At 51.6% G+C, this 12,004-nt stretch overlaps 2 non-coding genes across 2 annotated transcripts; both read left to right on the forward strand.

The window, feature by feature from the left end:
• The first annotated feature begins 6,588 nt into the window (after window positions 1-6,588).
• On the forward strand, window positions 6,589-6,661 carry trnaa-agc (transfer RNA alanine (anticodon AGC)). Its single transcript has one exon. It is a non-coding gene; the product is annotated as a tRNA-Ala (tRNA).
• A 2,340-nt stretch (window positions 6,662-9,001) lies between these two features.
• Window positions 9,002-9,074, forward strand: trnaa-agc (transfer RNA alanine (anticodon AGC)). The gene has a single exon. It is a non-coding gene; the product is annotated as a tRNA-Ala (tRNA).
• Window positions 9,075-12,004: the final 2,930 nt, after the last annotated feature.

The following is a 12,004-nucleotide window of genomic DNA, read 5'->3' on the forward strand; positions in this document are numbered from 1 at the left end:
TTGTCTCAATGGCTCCGCTACTGGAGAGCCACGCCCCAACGCACTAAGATCCTTTGCTCAGCACTCCATGCAGGCAAGAAGTGGGGTGCTTCCGTTTACCAAAGAGCCTATGAAAATGAGGCTTTGGTTAAGAAAAAGAAGGAAGCACATGTCAGGTATAGACAGGATAGTTCGCGTGAATCCTTACAAGAGTGTAAAGACAGTCGGGAAATCAGGAGGACAAAAAGGGGACCTGAGATAGCTTTGGCAGATAGAGAGAGAATAGGGCCCCTCAATGATCAGCACAGCGGCCTTTGGGTCGAGCCGCAATACTAAACGAGTATTTTGCATCAGTGTTTACTGTGGACAAGGATAGAATGTATGGAGAAGTATAGAATATAGGGAAATGGATGGTGACCTGTTGAAAGTTGTCCACATTCCTCCAGGAGGAATGATGGATGCCTTGAAATGCATACGAGTAGATAAATGCCCAGGACCTGATCAGGTCTGTGGGAAGCTAGGGAAGTGATCGCTGGGCCCCTTGCTGAGATATTTGTATCATTGATATCAAATCATGAGGCCGAGAGATAGGATAAATAGACAAAGTCTTTTCCCTGGGGTGCGGGAGACCAGCACGAGATGGCAGAGGTTTAGGGTGAGAGGGAAAAGATATCAAAGTAGAACTAAGGGCCACCTTTTTCACACAGAGGGTGGCACGTGTATGGAATGAGCTGCCAGAGGAAGTGGTGGAGGCTAGTACAATTGCAACATTTAAAAGGCATCTGGATGGCTATATGAATAGGAAGGCTTTGGAGGGATATGGCCCGGGTGCTGGCAGGTACGACTAGATTGGGATGGCATATCTGGTCGGAAAGCTCCGACCGAAGGGTCTCTTTCCGTCATGTACATCTCTATGACTCTATGACTCCTTCCAAGCAAAGTTTTCCCGCGAAGCAGCCAGCGCTCTAAACTGCTCGATGACAACTTACTATGTCAATGTCCGGACGAAGGAGCCTTCCATTCCTGTCGGAAAACCGCCGGTGGACTTCTCTTCGTTTCCTCTTCATGAAGTTCGGCCTGCACGGGCTGTGCCACTTCCACAGTTGCACAAGTTGAACAGCAACGCACCCGAGCAGGTCAGCACTAAGGAAAGGCCCTACCGGTCAGACAGGGCTAGCGGGTGCTGCTTCAGACGAGTGGCGGTTGCTGTTTGCATCTCGGCCTGCTCGGCGTGTATCTGAAAGCAGCACTTTGCGGAACCTGACCGCAGGGCTGCAGCTCGCGAGGATGAAGAAGAAGCCCTCTTTTTTCCTCTGGTAACAGCCCCAAGTGTTCTCTTTCTCCAATATACACCTTCTACCTCTTCAGAGAATACTGCCTGGTGGTGTGCTGTGACGTCTGCAGTTGCAAACCATGAGCAGCAGGGAGCCCTCTGGAGGAACACAACATCCACGCAGTCAGTCAGCACTCACTTGAAAGTGTCGCAAGTCTCCAATCAGTCAGACAGCGCTCTCGCGTGCTACCTCACACTTGTTGTGACTGCTCGTGCCGATCGGTTCGTTTGGATTCTGCAATCTCAGAGCGTCTCGGTGGCGATTCTTTCGGCGGCACCGTGTTTTCCAGAAGACTTGACGCACGTGCTGCTGCTGCTGCTGCTCGGATGTGCCGATAGTCGCATGGCGTTGTTCGGTTGAATACAGCGTGCAATCTCGAGAGGAATTCGCCTGCTGCTGTCAGCTCATCGTTCCGAAGCAGCATGGGGCCAGACTGTGTGCACTGTCGGGGAATTAGCTCAAATGGTAGAGCGCTCACTTAGCATGCGAGAGGTAGTGGGATCGATGCCCACATTCTCCACAGTGCTTTTTCCTGGGGATACGCATGAGACGCAGGCAGTGTGACCTCGCGCGAAGCCTGCGTATGGCTCCAGTCTTTGCTGCTGCACACATCGCACGATGGTGAGTTATAAAATGCTGTGCAGAAAAAAAAGCTTGAGCACGTGTCGCCCCGATGTGAAAGGTTTGAGCAGCGCGTTTCAAATCAGGCGTGAAGCCATCCGAATCAAATATTATTGCCCGCGGAGAGAAAGATAATGCGTAAGGTGGCAAAGGACATAGACTTGCCTTCTCTGAGGATTGAATTCAGGACCTTCAGATTATGAGACTGACAGCGCTACCGAATGCGCTAAGAAGGCCAGCCGACAGCAGCGAGTTATACCGCGTGCCCAAATAGGCCGGTTTTCAAGGTGCTGTGAACCACAGAGCAAACTTTGTCAGAAAGCTGCAGCTCAAGTGAGGCCAGGATGTCGGGCTTTCGATCCACAATCACGCACGTCACCCGTTACATGCTGGGCTCCGGCCCGCTCGCGGTGCCGCAGAGCCGTGGCGTCTGGAGGTCGGCAAAGGCCGGTATGTCTCGGCGAAGCCTTTTTCACCTCTTTGTCTCAATGGCTCCGCTACTGGAGAGCCACGCCCCTGCGCACTAAGATCCTTTGCTCAGCACTCCATGCAGGCAAGAAGTGGGGTGCTTCCGTTTACCAAAGAGCCTATGAAAATGAGGCTTTGGTTAAGAAAAAGAAGGAAGCACATGTCAGGTATAGTCAGGATAGTTCACGTGAATCCTTACAAGAGTGTAAAGACAGTCGGGAAATCAGGAGGACAAAAAGGGGACCTGAGATAGCTTTGGCAGATAGAGAGAGAATAGGGCCCCTCAATGATCAGCACAGCGGCCTTTGGGTCGAGCCGCAATACTAAACGAGTATTTTGCATCAGTGTTTACTGTGGACAAGGATAGAATGTATGGAGAAGTATAGAATATAGGGAAATGGATGGTGACCTGTTGAAAGTTGTCCACATTCCTCCAGGAGGAATGATGGATGCCTTGAAATGCATACGAGTAGATAAATGCCCAGGACCTGATCAGGTCTGTGGGAAGCTAGGGAAGTGATCGCTGGGCCCCTTGCTGAGATATTTGTATCATTGATATCAAATCATGAGGCCGAGAGATAGGATAAATAGACAAAGTCTTTTCCCTGGGGTGCGGGAGACCAGCACGAGATGGCAGAGGTTTAGGGTGAGAGGGAAAAGATATCAAAGTAGAACTAAGGGCCACCTTTTTCACACAGAGGGTGGCACGTGTATGGAATGAGCTGCCAGAGGAAGTGGTGGAGGCTAGTACAATTGCAACATTTAAAAGGCATCTGGATGGCTATATGAATAGGAAGGCTTTGGAGGGATATGGCCCGGGTGCTGGCAGGTACGACTAGATTGGGATGGCATATCTGGTCGGAAAGCTCCGACCGAAGGGTCTCTTTCCGTCATGTACATCTCTATGACTCTATGACTCCTTCCAAGCAAAGTTTTCCCGCGAAGCAGCCAGCGCTCTAAACTGCTCGATGACAACTTACTATGTCAATGTCCGGACGAAGGAGCCTTCCATTCCTGTCGGAAAACCGCCGGTGGACTTCTCTTCGTTTCCTCTTCATGAAGTTCGGCCTGCACGGGCTGTGCCACTTCCACAGTTGCACAAGTTGAACAGCAACGCACCCGAGCAGGTCAGCACTAAGGAAAGGCCCTACCGGTCAGACAGGGCTAGCGGGTGCTGCTTCAGACGAGTGGCGGTTGCTGTTTGCATCTCGGCCTGCTCGGCGTGTATCTGAAAGCAGCACTTTGCGGAACCTGACCGCAGGGCTGCAGCTCGCGAGGATGAAGAAGAAGCCCTCTTTTTTCCTCTGGTAACAGCCCCAAGTGTTCTCTTTCTCCAATATACACCTTCTACCTCTTCAGAGAATACTGCCTGGTGGTGTGCTGTGACGTCTGCAGTTGCAAACCATGAGCAGCAGGGAGCCCTCTGGAGGAACACAACATCCACGCAGTCAGTCAGCACTCACTTGAAAGTGTCGCAAGTCTCCAATCAGTCAGACAGCGCTCTCGCGTGCTACCTCACACTTGTTGTGACTGCTCGTGCCGATCGGTTCGTTTGGATTCTGCAATCTCAGAGCGTCTCGGTGGCGATTCTTTCGGCGGCACCGTGTTTTCCAGAAGACTTGACGCACGTGCTGCTGCTGCTGCTGCTCGGATGTGCCGATAGTCGCATGGCGTTGTTCGGTTGAATACAGCGTGCAATCTCGAGAGGAATTCGCCTGCTGCTGTCAGCTCATCGTTCCGAAGCAGCATGGGGCCAAACTGTGTGCACTGTCGGGGAATTAGTTCAAATGGTAGAGCGCTCGCTTAGCATGCGAGAGGTAGTGGGATCGATGCCCACATTCTCCACAGTGCTTTTTCCTGGGGATACGCATGAGACGCAGGCAGTGTGACCTCGCGCGAAGCCTGCGTATGGCTCCAGTCTTTGCTGCTGCACACATCGCACGATGGTGAGTTATAAAATGCTGTGCAGAAAAAAAAGCTTGAGCACGTGTCGCCCCGATGTGAAAGGTTTGAGCAGCGCGTTTCAAATCAGGCGTGAAGCCATCCGAATCAAATATTATTGCCCGCGGAGAGAAAGATAATGCGTAAGGTGGCAAAGGACATAGACTTGCCTTCTCTGAGGATTGAATTCAGGACCTTCAGATTATGAGACTGACAGCGCTACCGAATGCGCTAAGAAGGCCAGCCGACAGCAGCGAGTTATACCGCGTGCCCAAATAGGCCGGTTTTCAAGGTGCTGTGAACCACAGAGCAAACTTTGTCAGAAAGCTGCAGCTCAAGTGAGGCCAGGATGTCGGGCTTTCGATCCACAATCACGCACGTCACCCGTTACATGCTGGGCTCCGGCCCGCTCGCGGTGCCGCAGAGCCGTGGCGTCTGGAGGTCGGCAAAGGCCGGTATGTCTCGGCGAAGCCTTTTTCACCTCTTTGTCTCAATGGCTCCGCTACTGGAGAGCCACGCCCCTGCGCACTAAGATCCTTTGCTCAGCACTCCATGCAGGCAAGAAGTGGGGTGCTTCCGTTTACCAAAGAGCCTATGAAAATGAGGCTTTGGTTAAGAAAAAGAAGGAAGCACATGTCAGGTATAGACAGGATAGTTCACGTGAATCCTTACAAGAGTGTAAAGACAGTCGGGAAATCAGGAGGACATAAAGGGGACCTGAGATAGCTTTGGCAGATAGAGAGAGAATAGGGCCCCTCAATGATCAGCACAGCGGCCTTTGGGTCGAGCCGCAATACTAAACGAGTATTTTGCATCAGTGTTTACTGTGGACAAGGATAGAATGTATGGAGAAGTATAGAATATAGGGAAATGGATGGTGACCTGTTGAAAGTTGTCCACATTCCTCCAGGAGGAATGATGGATGCCTTGAAATGCATACGAGTAGATAAATGCCCAGGACCTGATCAGGTCTGTGGGAAGCTAGGGAAGTGATCGCTGGGCCCCTTGCTGAGATATTTGTATCATTGATATCAAATCATGAGGCCGAGAGATAGGATAAATAGACAAAGTCTTTTCCCTGGGGTGCGGGAGACCAGCACGAGATGGCAGAGGTTTAGGGTGAGAGGGAAAAGATATCAAAGTAGAACTAAGGGCCACCTTTTTCACACAGAGGGTGGCACGTGTATGGAATGAGCTGCCAGAGGAAGTGGTGGAGGCTAGTACAATTGCAACATTTAAAAGGCATCTGGATGGCTATATGAATAGGAAGGCTTTGGAGGGATATGGCCCGGGTGCTGGCAGGTACGACTAGATTGGGATGGCATATCTGGTCGGAAAGCTCCGACCGAAGGGTCTCTTTCCGTCATGTACATCTCTATGACTCTATGACTCCTTCCAAGCAAAGTTTTCCCGCGAAGCAGCCAGCGCTCTAAACTGCTCGATGACAACTTACTATGTCAATGTCCGGACGAAGGAGCCTTCCATTCCTGTCGGAAAACCGCCGGTGGACTTCTCTTCGTTTCCTCTTCATGAAGTTCGGCCTGCACGGGCTGTGCCACTTCCACAGTTGCACAAGTTGAACAGCAACGCACCCGAGCAGGTCAGCACTAAGGAAAGGCCCTACCGGTCAGACAGGGCTAGCGGGTGCTGCTTCAGACGAGTGGCGGTTGCTGTTTGCATCTCGGCCTGCTCGGCGTGTATCTGAAAGCAGCACTTTGCGGAACCTGACCGCAGGGCTGCAGCTCGCGAGGATGAAGAAGAAGCCCTCTTTTTTCCTCTGGTAACAGCCCCAAGTGTTCTCTTTCTCCAATATACACCTTCTACCTCTTCAGAGAATACTGCCTGGTGGTGTGCTGTGACGTCTGCAGTTGCAAACCATGAGCAGCAGGGAGCCCTCTGGAGGAACACAACATCCACGCAGTCAGTCAGCACTCACTTGAAAGTGTCGCAAGTCTCCAATCAGTCAGACAGCGCTCTCGCGTGCTACCTCACACTTGTTGTGACTGCTCGTGCCGATCGGTTCGTTTGGATTCTGCAATCTCAGAGCGTCTCGGTGGCGATTCTTTCGGCGGCACCGTGTTTTCCAGAAGACTTGACGCACGTGCTGCTGCTGCTGCTGCTCGGATGTGCCGATAGTCGCATGGCGTTGTTCGGTTGAATACAGCGTGCAATCTCGAGAGGAATTCGCCTGCTGCTGTCAGCTCATCGTTCCGAAGCAGCATGGGGCCAAACTGTGTGCACTGTCGGGGAATTAGCTCAAATGGTAGAGCGCTCGCTTAGCATGCGAGAGGTAGTGGGATCGATGCCCACATTCTCCACAGTGCTTTTTCCTGGGGATACGCATGAGACGCAGGCAGTGTGACCTCGCGCGAAGCCTGCGTATGGCTCCAGTCTTTGCTGCTGCACACATCGCACGATGGTGAGTTATAAAATGCTGTGCAGAAAAAAAAGCTTGAGCACGTGTCGCCCCGATGTGAAAGGTTTGAGCAGCGCGTTTCAAATCAGGCGTGAAGCCATCCGAATCAAATATTATTGCCCGCGGAGAGAAAGATAATGCGTAAGGTGGCAAAGGACATAGACTTGCCTTCTCTGAGGATTGAATTCAGGACCTTCAGATTATGAGACTGACAGCGCTACCGAATGCGCTAAGAAGGACAGCCGACAGCAGCGAGTTATACCGCGTGCCCAAATAGGCCGGTTTTCAAGGTGCTGTGAACCACAGAGCAAACTTTGTCAGAAAGCTGCAGCTCAAGTGAGGCCAGGATGTCGGGCTTTCGATCCACAATCACGCACGTCACCCGTTACATGCTGGGCTCCGGCCCGCTCGCGGTGCCGCAGAGCCGTGGCGTCTGGAGGTAGGCAAAGGCCGGTATGTCTCGGCGAAGCCTTTTTCACCTCTTTGTCTCAATGGCTCCGCTACTGGAGAGCCACGCCCCTGCGCACTAAGATCCTTTGCTCAGCACTCCATGCAGGCAAGAAGTGGGGTGCTTCCGTTTACCAAAGAGCCTATGAAAATGAGGCTTTGGTTAAGAAAAAGAAGGAAGCACATGTCAGGTATAGACAGGATAGTTCACGTGAATCCTTACAAGAGTGTAAAGACAGTCGGGAAATCAGGAGGACAAAAAGGGGACCTGAGATAGCTTTGGCAGATAGAGAGAGAATAGGGCCCCTCAATGATCAGCACAGCGGCCTTTGGGTCGAGCCGCAATACTAAACGAGTATTTTGCATCAGTGTTTACTGTGGACAAGGATAGAATGTATGGAGAAGTATAGAATATAGGGAAATGGATGGTGACCTGTTGAAAGTTGTCCACATTCCTCCAGGAGGAATGATGGATGCCTTGAAATGCATACGAGTAGATAAATGCCCAGGACCTGATCAGGTCTGTGGGAAGCTAGGGAAGTGATCGCTGGGCCCCTTGCTGAGATATTTGTATCATTGATATCAAATCATGAGGCCGAGAGATAGGATAAATAGACAAAGTCTTTTCCCTGGGTGCGGGAGACCAGCACGAGATGGCAGAGGTTTAGGGTGAGAGGGAAAAGATATCAAAGTAGAACTAAGGGCCACCTTTTTCACACAGAGGGTGGCACGTGTATGGAATGAGCTGCCAGAGGAAGTGGTGGAGGCTAGTACAATTGCAACATTTAAAAGGCATCTGGATGGCTATATGAATAGGAAGGCTTTGGAGGGATATGGCCCGGGTGCTGGCAGGTACGACTAGATTGGGATGGCATATCTGGTCGGAAAGCTCCGACCGAAGGGTCTCTTTCCGTCATGTACATCTCTATGACTCTATGACTCCTTCCAAGCAAAGTTTTCCCGCGAAGCAGCCAGCGCTCTAAACTGCTCGATGACAACTTACTATGTCAATGTCCGGACGAAGGAGCCTTCCATTCCTGTCGGAAAACCGCCGGTGGACTTCTCTTCGTTTCCTCTTCATGAAGTTCGGCCTGCACGGGCTGTGCCACTTCCACAGTTGCACAAGTTGAACAGCAACGCACCCGAGCAGGTCAGCACTAAGGAAAGGCCCTACCGGTCAGACAGGGCTAGCGGGTGCTGCTTCAGACGAGTGGCGGTTGCTGTTTGCGTCTCGGCCTGCTCGGCGTGTATCTGAAAGCAGCACTTTGCGGAACCTGACCGCAGGGCTGCAGCTCGCGAGGATGAAGAAGAAGCCCTCTTTTTTCCTCTGGTAACAGCCCCAAGTGTTCTCTTTCTCCAATATACACCTTCTACCTCTTCAGAGAATACTGCCTGGTGGTGTGCTGTGACGTCTGCAGTTGCAAACCATGAGCAGCAGGGAGCCCTCTGGAGGAACACAACATCCACGCAGTCAGTCAGCACTCACTTGAAAGTGTCGCAAGTCTCCAATCAGTCAGACAGCGCTCTCGCGTGCTACCTCACACTTGTTGTGACTGCTCGTGCCGATCGGTTCGTTTGGATTCTGCAATCTCAGAGCGTCTCGGTGGCGATTCTTTCGGCGGCACCGTGTTTTCCAGAAGACTTGACGCACGTGCTGCTGCTGCTGCTGCTCGGATGTGCCGATAGTCGCATGGCGTTGTTCGGTTGAATACAGCGTGCAATCTCGAGAGGAATTCGCCTGCTGCTGTCAGCTCATCGTTCCGAAGCAGCATGGGGCCAAACGGTGTGCACTGTCGGGGAATTAGCTCAAATGGTAGAGTGCTCGCTTAGCATGCGAGAGGTAGTGGGATCGATGCCCACATTCTCCACAGTGCTTTTTCCTGGGGATACGCATGAGACGCAGGCAGTGTGACCTCGCGCGAAGCCTGCGTATGGCTCCAGTCTTTGCTGCTGCACACATCGCACGATGGTGAGTTATAAAATGCTGTGCAGAAAAAAAAGCTTGAGCACGTGTCGCCCCGATGTGAAAGGTTTGAGCAGCGCGTTTCAAATCAGGCGTGAAGCCATCCGAATCAAATATTATTGCCCGCGGAGAGAAAGATAATGCGTAAGGTGGCAAAGGACATAGACTTGCCTTCTCTGAGGATTGAATTCAAGACCTTCAGATTATGAGACTGACAGCGCTACCGAATGCGCTAAGAAGGACAGCCGACAGCAGCGAGTTATACCGCGTGCCCAAATAGGCCGGTTTTCAAGGTGCTGTGAACCACAGAGCAAACTTTGTCAGAAAGCTGCAGCTCAAGTGAGGCCAGGATGTCGGGCTTTCGATCCACAATCACGCACGTCACCCGTTACATGCTGGGCTCCGGCCCGCTCGCGGTGCCGCAGAGCCGTGGCGTCTGGAGGTCGGCAAAGGCCGGTATGTCTCGGCGAAGCCTTTTTCACCTCTTTGTCTCAATGGCTCCGCTACTGGAGAGCCACGCCCCTGCGCACTAAGATCCTTTGCTCAGCACTCCATGCAGGCAAGAAGTGGGGTGCTTCCGTTTACCAAAGAGCCTATGAAAATGAGGCTTTGGTTAAGAAAAAGAAGGAAGCACATGTCAGGTATAGACAGGATAGTTCACGTGAATCCTTACAAGAGTGTAAAGACAGTCGGGAAATCAGGAGGACAAAAAGGGGACCTGAGATAGCTTTGGCAGATAGAGAGAGAATAGGGCCCCTCAATGATCAGCACAGCGGCCTTTGGGTCGAGCCGCAATACTAAACGAGTATTTTGCATCAGTGTTTACTGTGGACAAGGATAGAATGAATGGAGAAGTATAGAATATAGGGAAATGGATGGTGACCTGTTGAAAGTTGTCCACATTCCTCCAGGAGGAATGAAGGATGCCTTGAAATGCATACGAGTAGATAAATGCCCAGGACCTGATCAGGTCTGTGGGAAGCTAGGGAAGTGATCGCTGGGCCCCTTGCTGAGATATTTGTATCATTGATATCAAATCATGAGGCCTATAGGTCGGTTTTCAAGGTGCTGTGAGCCACAGAGCAACCTTTGTCAGAAAGCTGCAGCTCAAGTGAGGCCAGGATGTCGGGCTTTCGATCCACAATCACGCACGTCACCCGTTACATGCTGGGCTCCGGCCCGCTCGCGGTGCCGCAGAGCCGTGGCGTCTGGAGGTCGGCAAAGGCCGGTATGTCTCGGCGAAGCCTTTTTCACCTCTTTGTCTCAATGGCTCCGCTACTGGAGAGCCACGCCCCAACGCACTAAGATCCTTTGCTCAGCACTCCATGCAGGCAAGAAGTGGGGTGCTTCCGTTTACCAAAGAGCCTATGAAAATGAGGCTTTGGTTAAGAAAAAGAAGGAAGCACATGTCAGGTATAGACAGGATAGTTCGCGTGAATCCTTACAAGAGTGTAAAGACAGTCGGGAAATCAGGAGGACAAAAAGGGGACCTGAGATAGCTTTGGCAGATAGAGAGAGAATAGGGCCCCTCAATGATCAGCACAGCGGCCTTTGGGTCGAGCCGCAATACTAAACGAGTATTTTGCATCAGTGTTTACTGTGGACAAGGATAGAATGTATGGAGAAGTATAGAATATAGGGAAATGGATGGTGACCTGTTGAAAGTTGTCCACATTCCTCCAGGAGGAATGCTGGATGCCTTGAAATGCATACGAGTAGATAAATGCCCAGGACCTGATCAGGTCTGTGGGAAGCTAGGGAAGTGATCGCTGGGCCCCTTGCTGAGATATTTGTATCATTGATATCAAATCATGAGGCCTATAGATAGGATAAATAGACAAAGTCTTTTCCCTGGGGTGCGGGAGACCAGCACGAGATGGCAGAGGTTTAGGGTGAGAGGGAAAAGATATCAAAGTAGAACTAAGGGCCACCTTTTTCACACAGAGGGTGGCACATGTATGGAATGAGCTGCCAGAGGAAGTGGTGGAGGCTAGTACAATTGCAACATTTAAAAGGCATCTGGATGGCTATATGAATAGGAAGGCTTTGGAGGGATATGGCCCGGGTGCTGGCAGGTACGACTAGATTGGGATGGCATATCTGGTCGGAAAGCTCCGACCGAAGGGTCTCTTTCCGTCATGTACATCTCTATGACTCTATGACTCCTTCCAAGCAAAGTTTTCCCGCGAAGCAGCCAGCGCTCTAAACTGCTCGATGACAACTTACTATGTCAATGTCCGGACGAAGGAGCCTTCCATTCCTGTCGGAAAACCGCCGGTGGACTTCTCTTCGTTTCCTCTTCATGAAGTTCGGCCTGCACGGGCTGTGCCACTTCCACAGTTGCACAAGTTGAACAGCAACGCACCCGAGCAGGTCAGCACTAAGGAAAGGCCCTACCGGTCAGACAGGGCTAGTGGGTGCTGCTTCAGACGAGTGGCGGTTGCTGTTTGCATCTCGGCCTGCTCGGCGTGTATCTGAAAGCAGCACTTTGCGGAACCTGACCGCAGGGCTGCAGCTCGCGAGGATGAAGAAGAAGCTCTCTTTTTTTATCTGGTAACAGCCCCAAGTGTTCTCTTTCTCCAATATACACCTTCTACCTCTTCAGAGAATACTGCCTGGTGGTGTGCTGTGACGTCTGCAGTTGCAAACCATGAGCAGCAGGGAGCCCTCTGGAGGAACACAACATCCACGCAGTCAGTCAGCACTCACTTGAAAGTGTCGCAAGTCTCCAATCAGTCAGACAGCGCTCTCGCGTGCTACCTCACACTTGTTGTGACTGCTCGTGCCGATCGGTTCGTTTGGATTCTGCAATCTCAGAGCGTCTCGGTGGCGATT

This window comes from Hemiscyllium ocellatum, chromosome 4 (assembly GCF_020745735.1).
Source record: "Hemiscyllium ocellatum isolate sHemOce1 chromosome 4, sHemOce1.pat.X.cur, whole genome shotgun sequence".
Classification (NCBI taxonomy): Eukaryota; Metazoa; Chordata; class Chondrichthyes; order Orectolobiformes; family Hemiscylliidae; genus Hemiscyllium; species Hemiscyllium ocellatum.